Raw genomic sequence first — 7,916 nt, forward strand, 5'->3', positions numbered from 1 at the left:
CGGGTTAAACGAATTTACTAACTCTCACTACACCACAACACTGATGTACGGACAAAAAAACTGCCGGGAAAAGCCTGTTTAAAGGGCAGATAAACTGCCGGGACAGTGATATTCCCGGCAGATAGAACCACCACGAGAACGGCTGCCGGGGATTACTTGTCCTGGCAGATAGATTCTCCCGACATTTTTTCTGCCCTAGCTCATGTATGTGCCGGCAGTTATACAGCTAGCACAAACAAGTTTGCCCGGTAGATAGTACGCCACCATGTTTCGTTTCACCAACAAGCTAGGCTGTTCTAGGCAACATATCCCCAATTTAGTATCAAGCACAATATGCCCAGGCATCATACATCATTCCACTTAAGATTCAATAGCAGACATCAAACACATTTAGAATAAAAATTGAAAATTTCAACATCCATAGATCTGTTCAGTAGCAACCAGCCACATCGGTAAACATAATTTACATGAGACAATAAGACGTTATGTCTCCAAACTAAGCTAAAAACTGTTTGAGCTTGACTTATGGCTACAGCTATGTCTAGGAAATAATGGCATGTTTACACTTTTGTATATTTCTGCTCAGTCGTTTCTCGAATGGCATTGCCATATTCATGAGATGTTCTGAATACCAATACGCCGCCATCATGTGAAACTACGTTATTCTAAGAGGTCCACATGTCTCCGGCCGAAGAGTCACCAAACTTGCCATGCTTAAAAGATCACATATTAGCCACGCATCACTTGATTGTGTTGTCACCGTGAACAGAAGAATAACCATGTAGACATTCTAGTTGACTAGCTCAACTACATGTTGACCAAAAGATCTTCCAATGTGACGCCAACCTGAACAAATAAGATGGTACCGATGAAGAAACAAATATAGAACCTGCTGGATGTAATGAGTTAGTCATTTATAGAAAACCTTTGGATTAATATAGCTGCTAAAAGCATTGAAACTTTATAGCATGGAGCACTAGCAATGAATCTTTGGAATAATTGATTTTAGAGAATTAAAACATTATAAAAATCTAACAAAACCCCTGCAAAAAGATACAATAAAAAGCTAAAAAATCATTTGTCAATTAATGCGTTTGTTTAAAAAAATCTTAACATAAAAGGAAAACAACATGTGTTCAGAGATGAGAACCATGTTACAAAAAAGAATTCTGCTGACTTAGGTCAAATCTCAAATGATAACTAGAAAGCAAGTATACATGATCCTGACTCTAGTTTCCGCTGTTTCTATACAATCTGTGACACAAGTAGATCAATTTTTACAACATTGATATTATTTCTGTTTCTTACCAGAATCCAAAGTAAATATTTGTTACATAGCTTAAAATAATGATTAGTTTGATCACTTAACAGCACAACAAAGTGTCTACTTGGTAAAAACATCAAAACAAATAAATTGTACCCATGAGCACAAAATACGGTAATAAAAGAGCATTTGGTATACTTTTAATGGCATAATTCAATAACTGGGTGATTATGTGAGGACAAAAAATCAAAAAATATCATATGAATCATGTTTTTAAATATACAATAGCGAGGACAGTAATCAGAAGCTTCAGAGTAGCTTACCATTCCATAATCCATTATGATCATCAACACATAATCAGAAGGGATCACACCATACTTTAGATGTGAAAAACTGATCCATGAAACTTACTAAAATTTAATGTATCTAAGAAAGTAAACCATAGATGGTATTCAGGTACATACATGAGATTTAATAACAAACCAAAGCAGTACTTCAATTCCAGTTCAATAGACCAGGAAAGCATACAATAAATAAGATGCAATGTATAGTAGTAGAAATTTATGTGTATAGATGAGGACATATTCCTGACATGTACTGCTCATAAGTAGAGAAGGAGGGGTTCACAGCCTTGGGAAGGAAATCTCACTTGCATCTGGTTTCCACCTTGCTGGATCTGAGCAGCCTGTAGCAGTGAGGGGCACGCACTACGCTCGCCATCGGGGTGGAGGAAACCCGCCTGTCCTTGTCAGATGGAGGTCCATGGGGGTGTAGGGCGCATCAGCATGGTGGTGGTGCGACAACACAGAGACAGTAGAGGAGCCAAGAAGCACTACTTCCTCTTGTGCTCGTTGTCGGTGGGCTTGCAGAACGATGGAGAGGCCTGGTGCTGTCGTGGGATCTGGTGCTGGGGATGGAGGCAAGCGTCGATCTAGATGCACCGACGGCGTTGACCAATCCCGATGGCGATGTTGACCTCGCACACCAGATGCGAGTGGAGGGAGGCGACGTTGACCTCGATGCACCGCCGCCATTAAAATCAGTGGAGGTTGCACGGTTCGGCGGTGGAGGGCACTATCGAGGGCGGAGAGGGTCGGCGGCGGCGTGGGTCAGGGAGGAGGGATGGGCTGGGGAGGAGGGTTCGATTTGGGGGAGAACTGGTGGGGCAGCGACTATAATTTTTTCAGTGAAAATTTTCAGTGCCTCGCGCGCTGTCTTGCGCCAGTGAGTTTGGACATTCTCGCGCCACGGGGGCAAACTCGCTCGGGTGGGCCATGCTCGAATTCTCCCGGCAGTTTATCTGCCATTCAACACTTCTACTGGCTGTAAAAACCATACCCGGCAGATCATTTGCCTGTAATCTGGTATTTCTCCCAACAGTTAATTGCTATGGATTAAGTGTTGTGGTGTAGTGTCTAACATTAGGATCCCGTGACCACATTCACCCCAAAGTTGGATAAGCCCTAGCTATTCCTTAGAGTAGTATATTGACCATTATCCACATTGTCATTTGACTCCTTTGAAACATCTTTGTTTTCAGATGGAACCCACGAGACAGGTCGTGCGCCACACGACGGCCATTGGTGCCTCAGGATCACCTGTTGTGTTTGTTGATATGATGACCTATCTGGGTTATCGCTGGCACCCTGAGTACACCGTCTACGAGGAGTATCAGGACTTTAACCAGGAGCAGTACCGTGCCATCGTCCACCTCTACTCTTGGGAGTATGACTCCACTACCGTGCTGCACACTGCTCATGGTGTTGGAGTGACTATCGACATGACAGTCCATGATGCTGCTTATGCTGCTCTGACACGTCTTCGTGGAGAGTATCAGGAGTTGGACACCTCCCCTTTTAGGCACATTGCTATCGCGTTTGATGTTGGTGTGGAGGGGTACTACACTGCTGCCTACTCCATTGTCACCCGAGAACCCTTCTACCATTAGAACCTGGTTCTGCATGCTGATGGGTTGGATAGAGCTAACCGAGATCTTCGCCACGAGTTGTACACCACCCACCAGCACCTTTACCATGATCTAACGCTGTTGCACCCTCTTTGTCCGATCTGGTGATCTGTCGCGTTCTGTGATCTACCTTGCCAGGACCATGATGCCCCAGGGTGTCGGCTGGCCAGATGTGGGAGGCTACTCTCCCGCACTTGGTCCTCTTCTGCCACCTGAGCGTCGGGTTCTGCACAAGAGTATCCACGGACCCCAGTCTACTGACGTGGAGGACTTCCCGTCGCGTCACTACCAGCTGTCAGGTTACACCTACCTCCACAATTCCTCCTAGGACTGATGTAGGCTTGCTTGTTAGTGTTATATGCATTCACCGTGAGCTTGCGTGCCGCCTATGATGTCTTTAGTCTATGTACTGAACTCTGTATATCGAACTCTATGCATGATCCCTTTTGTAAGATATGCCAACTACTATGTAGTAACTATCGTGTTCCATTCATTAAGCATGTTTCATCATGAATGATTCTTGTCCTTGCAAATTTCTCAATGCTGAACTACCCCTGTTATAAGTTAGTAGGATGGTTAGACCAGGTGGTCGTGGTTGTGGTGGCGATGCCCCACTACCGCCTAGGTAGATGGCTGGTATGATCCAACAGTTCATGGAAAATATGATGGCTCAGTTTCCTCGCCCCAATATGAACCAGCAGCCAGCCCAAGTGACTCTGCAGGATTTCATGCGCCTCAACCCAATTGTGTACCGCAGCTCAACTCAGCCTCTGGATGCTGATGACTGGCTCTGTGACATCACCTATGAGATGGAGTCTGCTGATGTAGCCCCTGCCAGCTATGTCACCTTTGCTTCATTCTTCCTGAAAGGACCCGCCGCTCAATGGTGGGATAGCCACAGGTGTACTCTGCCGGTTGGAACAATCATCACCTGGCCAGACTTCCAAGCTGCTTTCCGTGCCTGCTTCATTCCTTAGGGAGACATGGACCGGAAGAAGCGTGAGTTCTGCAACCTCACCCAGGGCAACAAAACTGTCGAAGCTTATCAGCGGGAGTTTCTGGATTTATCCCGCTATGCTGAAGAGGACATTGCAACTGATGCACGCAGACAGGAGAAGTTCTGTGATGGCCTCCAAGCTGACATCAAGCTCGCACTTCTAGTGCATGACTTTGCTGATTTCGCCACCTTGGTGAACAAGGCCATCAATGTCGAAACTGGTCTGTAGGAACACCGGAGCTCTCACAGGTGCAACTGTGACACGGTCTCATCTTCAGGCCCTTCCTCGCAGAAGCGTAGGATATGGATACCCAACAGCATGTACCAGTCAACTGCACCTGCTCCAAGGCTGTCCTATGCTGCACCGCGTCTGCCTCCCCCACCAACTAGGCAGCCAAGACTTCCATCTCAACCACCCCGAGCTCCTGTTCCCACTCCCAATAATGGTCTCTGCTACAAGTGTGGTCAACTAGGTCACCGTGCCAGAGACTGCCATCAGAATCAGAATCAACTCGCCCTTCCCGCAGCTGGCCGTGGAAGCAACCAGCCTCGCAACAACAATGCCAGGTCTTATGGTCGTGTTCATGCCAACCATGTTGATCTTAATGAAGCTCAAGACCAGCCTGCTACAGTGATGGGTACACTCCTCATAAATTTAGTACCGGCATCCGTTTTATTTGATACAGGTGCATCAAATTCATTCATGTCAGAGGATTTTGCATTCATGCATGGCATTAAAAGCGAAGACATGAATGCTTTGATATTAGTACACACCCCCGCAGGGCAATGTCGGACCTCCATGATTTGCAACGATGTCCCCGTTGAAATCTAAGGGCATCTCCAGCCGTTGGCCCCCCAGGGGGCGCCTAAAATCGCCGCCTGGGGGTGAGCCGGCGCAAAAATTGGGCCTAGGGGCGAGTTGGTCCCTAGCCGCCGGCCCCGGGGCCGCCCCCAGGCACGTTTTAAAATAAAAGAAGTTCGGCGGAGTTCGGCTTAAACACGATAAAATTCGGCCAAACACGATAAATTTCGGCTAAACACGATAAATTTCGGCACATTTCAGCGAAGTTCGCGGATTTTCATTACATAGCACATATACATAAACTAATCTAAAGGAAAAACTGGCTGAAGTCGCCGACGTCGCCGCCATCGTCGTCGTCGGCCTTCTCCTCCTTGACGCGGGTGCCCCTGCTGAACCCCTGCCCGGCGTCGCCATGGTGGACTGGTGGCGGCGCATCGTCGTCGTCGTCGTCGCTGTCGCAGATGACGACGACTCCGCCTTCGTCGCGGCCGCGTCGACGCTCCCCGAAGCGAAGCAGGGCGGCACGCTGGCAATCCTTCGCCTTCTCCAGGCGCCCCTTCTCCATCGCTATGGAGTCCCTGCGCGCCCATTCCAGGGCCGCGTCATCGTCGTCAAGCTCCGTCGTCACCGGCGCGGCCGGCTCCTTCTTCGCCGGCGCGAGCCCCGGCTCCATCTTTGGCTTGACGAAGCGCGGAGGAGAAGCCGATGAGTAGGCGCGCCGGCCGCCCTCGTTGATGACGATGCCGGCGCTGCGAGTGCGCCGACCGAGCGGCGTCTCCGCCGCGGGCTCGGCCTTGACGCCGAGCAGGGCCGGAGTGCCGGAGGAGTGCGATGAAGATCGGGAGGAGGAAGAAGAGGAGGAGGACCCGAACCTCCTTGGCACCCATGGCCCGGCGCGTCAGTGCTGCGCCGGGGCGGCCGCCCTCGCCAGGTACGCCAACGGCGGGTCGTTGCTGCCCTCGAGGTACGTCAGCACGCCCTCGAGTGTTCGGCCGGGGATGCCCCACCACAAGTGGCGCCCATCGCTGTTTTGCCGGCCGCCGACCACCGGCGCGCCATTGGTGGACGCCAAGCGCTGCTGCTGGCGGCGCTCGAAATACGCCGCCCAAGCCGCATTGTTGTCGGCGGCGTACTGGGGGAGGGAGAGTTGGGCGTCGGTGAGGGAGGCGCGCACGACCTCTACTTCCTTGGCGAAGTACTTCGGCTTCGCCACGGCGTCGGGCAACGGGGGAACGGGCACTCCCCCGGCGCTGAGCCCCCACCCCGTCGGCCCGGCGCGCATGTCCGGCGGCGCCGGGATGTTCGCCTGGAACAGGAGCCAGGACTCCTGTTCACGGAGCGAACGGAGGCCGAAGCCGTTGGCCGCCGCCTCGTCTCCGGGGTAGCATTCCGCCATGGCGACGGGCTCGGGAGAGGTAGAGAGATAGAGGGAGGGGCTGGGCGGCGGCGCTCGGGAGAGGTAGGGAGAGGGAGGAGCTGGGCGGCGGTGAGGGGCGGGGCTGGTGTGGGCACAGGCGAGTGCAGGCCACCGGCTATATAGCCGCGCCGCACCCGTGTGTACGTGTGCGAGGGATGGGAGGCGTCGGCGCGTTGTCCCGTGACGCGCCGCCCGTGAGGAATCAATGGCAAGGCTGACCGGCGGCAGCCTTGCCATTGATTCCCCGCGAGAACCGAGGCCGTTGGGGGAAGACGAGGCGCCGTGTCGCTGACGCGGCAGGCCCGCGGCTGTTTCGCGGCAAAACAGTTCACCCCGGCGCCCCTGGGCGCCCCCCAGCGCGCCGGGTTCGGCCTGGGTCCGCCGACGCTGTTTTTGGCCCAGGCGGGTGAAAATCGGGCTCCTGGGGGAGCGACTGGGCCGTTTGTTTGGCGCCGGCGCGAAAAAATCACCTGGGGAGGCCTTCCTGGGGGTGCGGCTGGAGATGCCCTAAGGACTAGAATTCCTTGTCTCTCCCATCGTACTGAAGTCCTGTAGCATTGATCTAATTTTGGGAATGGATTGGTTGAAAGCGCATAATGCTTCTATAGTTTGCGCCACTAAGACCGTCCATCTGCTACACCCTTCTGATGAAATAATTACTTACCAGGCTCATCTGGTTCAGAATGCCGAGACACGGCTTTATGCCTTGAATGCATTGAACGCTGCACCACTCGAGGGCATTGAAAAAATTCCCGTCGTTCGTGAATTCCAAGACATCTTTCCTGAAGAACTTCCAGGGAATCCCCCTGCTAGAGCTGTCGAATTCATCATCGACTTGAAACCAGGCACCACCCCTATAGCCAAAAGACCCTACAAGATGCCGCCGCATGAACTCATTGACCTCAAGGAGGAAATCGACAAATCTCTTAGCAAAGGCTTCATTCGCCCTAGTTTCTCTCCTTGGGGAGCACCTTCTCTCATTGTTAAGAAGAAGGATGGGACGAACCGGTTAGTCCAAGACTATCATCCTATTAACCAAGCCACTATTCAGAGCAAATATCCCCTCCCTCGGATCAATGATCTTCATGGTCAACTGGCCGGTTCATCAGTGTTCTCCAAACTCGACTTGAGGTTGGGTTACCACCAGATCCGTGTTCGTGAAGAGGATATCCCAAAGACCGCCTTCGTGACTCGGTATGGATCATACGAGTACACCGTCATGTCATTCGGCTTAACGAATGCTCCCGCCACCTTCTCTCGTCTGATGAACTATATATTCATGGATTACCTCGACAAGTTCGTCGCGGTTTATCTGGATGATATCCTTGTGTTTTCCAAGAACAAAGAAGAACATGCTGAACATTTTGGCCTTTGCTGGAAAAGCTTCGAGAGCATCAACTCTACGCTAAGTATTCCAAGTGTGAATTATGGCTACCCGAAGTGACCTATCTTCGGCATGTCATCTCCATG

At 51.2% G+C, this 7,916-nt stretch overlaps 1 long non-coding RNA gene across 2 annotated transcripts; it reads right to left on the reverse strand.

Annotated features, from left to right (window-relative positions):
* Positions 1 to 376: 376 nt before the first annotated feature.
* On the reverse strand, positions 377 to 2,502 carry LOC125551711 (uncharacterized). 2 transcript variants are annotated; one of them, XR_007303053.2, is made up of 2 exons: positions 1,914 to 2,502; positions 377 to 846 (listed from the first exon to the last, which is right to left on the reverse strand). It is a non-coding gene; the product is annotated as an uncharacterized LOC125551711 (long non-coding RNA). The 2 variants fall into 2 exon arrangements; XR_007303054.2 differs by having other exon boundaries at positions 377 to 889.
* Between the last annotated feature and the right edge of the window lie 5,414 nt (positions 2,503 to 7,916).

This window comes from Triticum urartu, chromosome 4A, assembly GCF_056163025.1.
Source record: "Triticum urartu cultivar PI428250 chromosome 4A, HENAU_Tu73, whole genome shotgun sequence".
Taxonomy (NCBI): domain Eukaryota; kingdom Viridiplantae; phylum Streptophyta; class Magnoliopsida; order Poales; family Poaceae; genus Triticum; species Triticum urartu.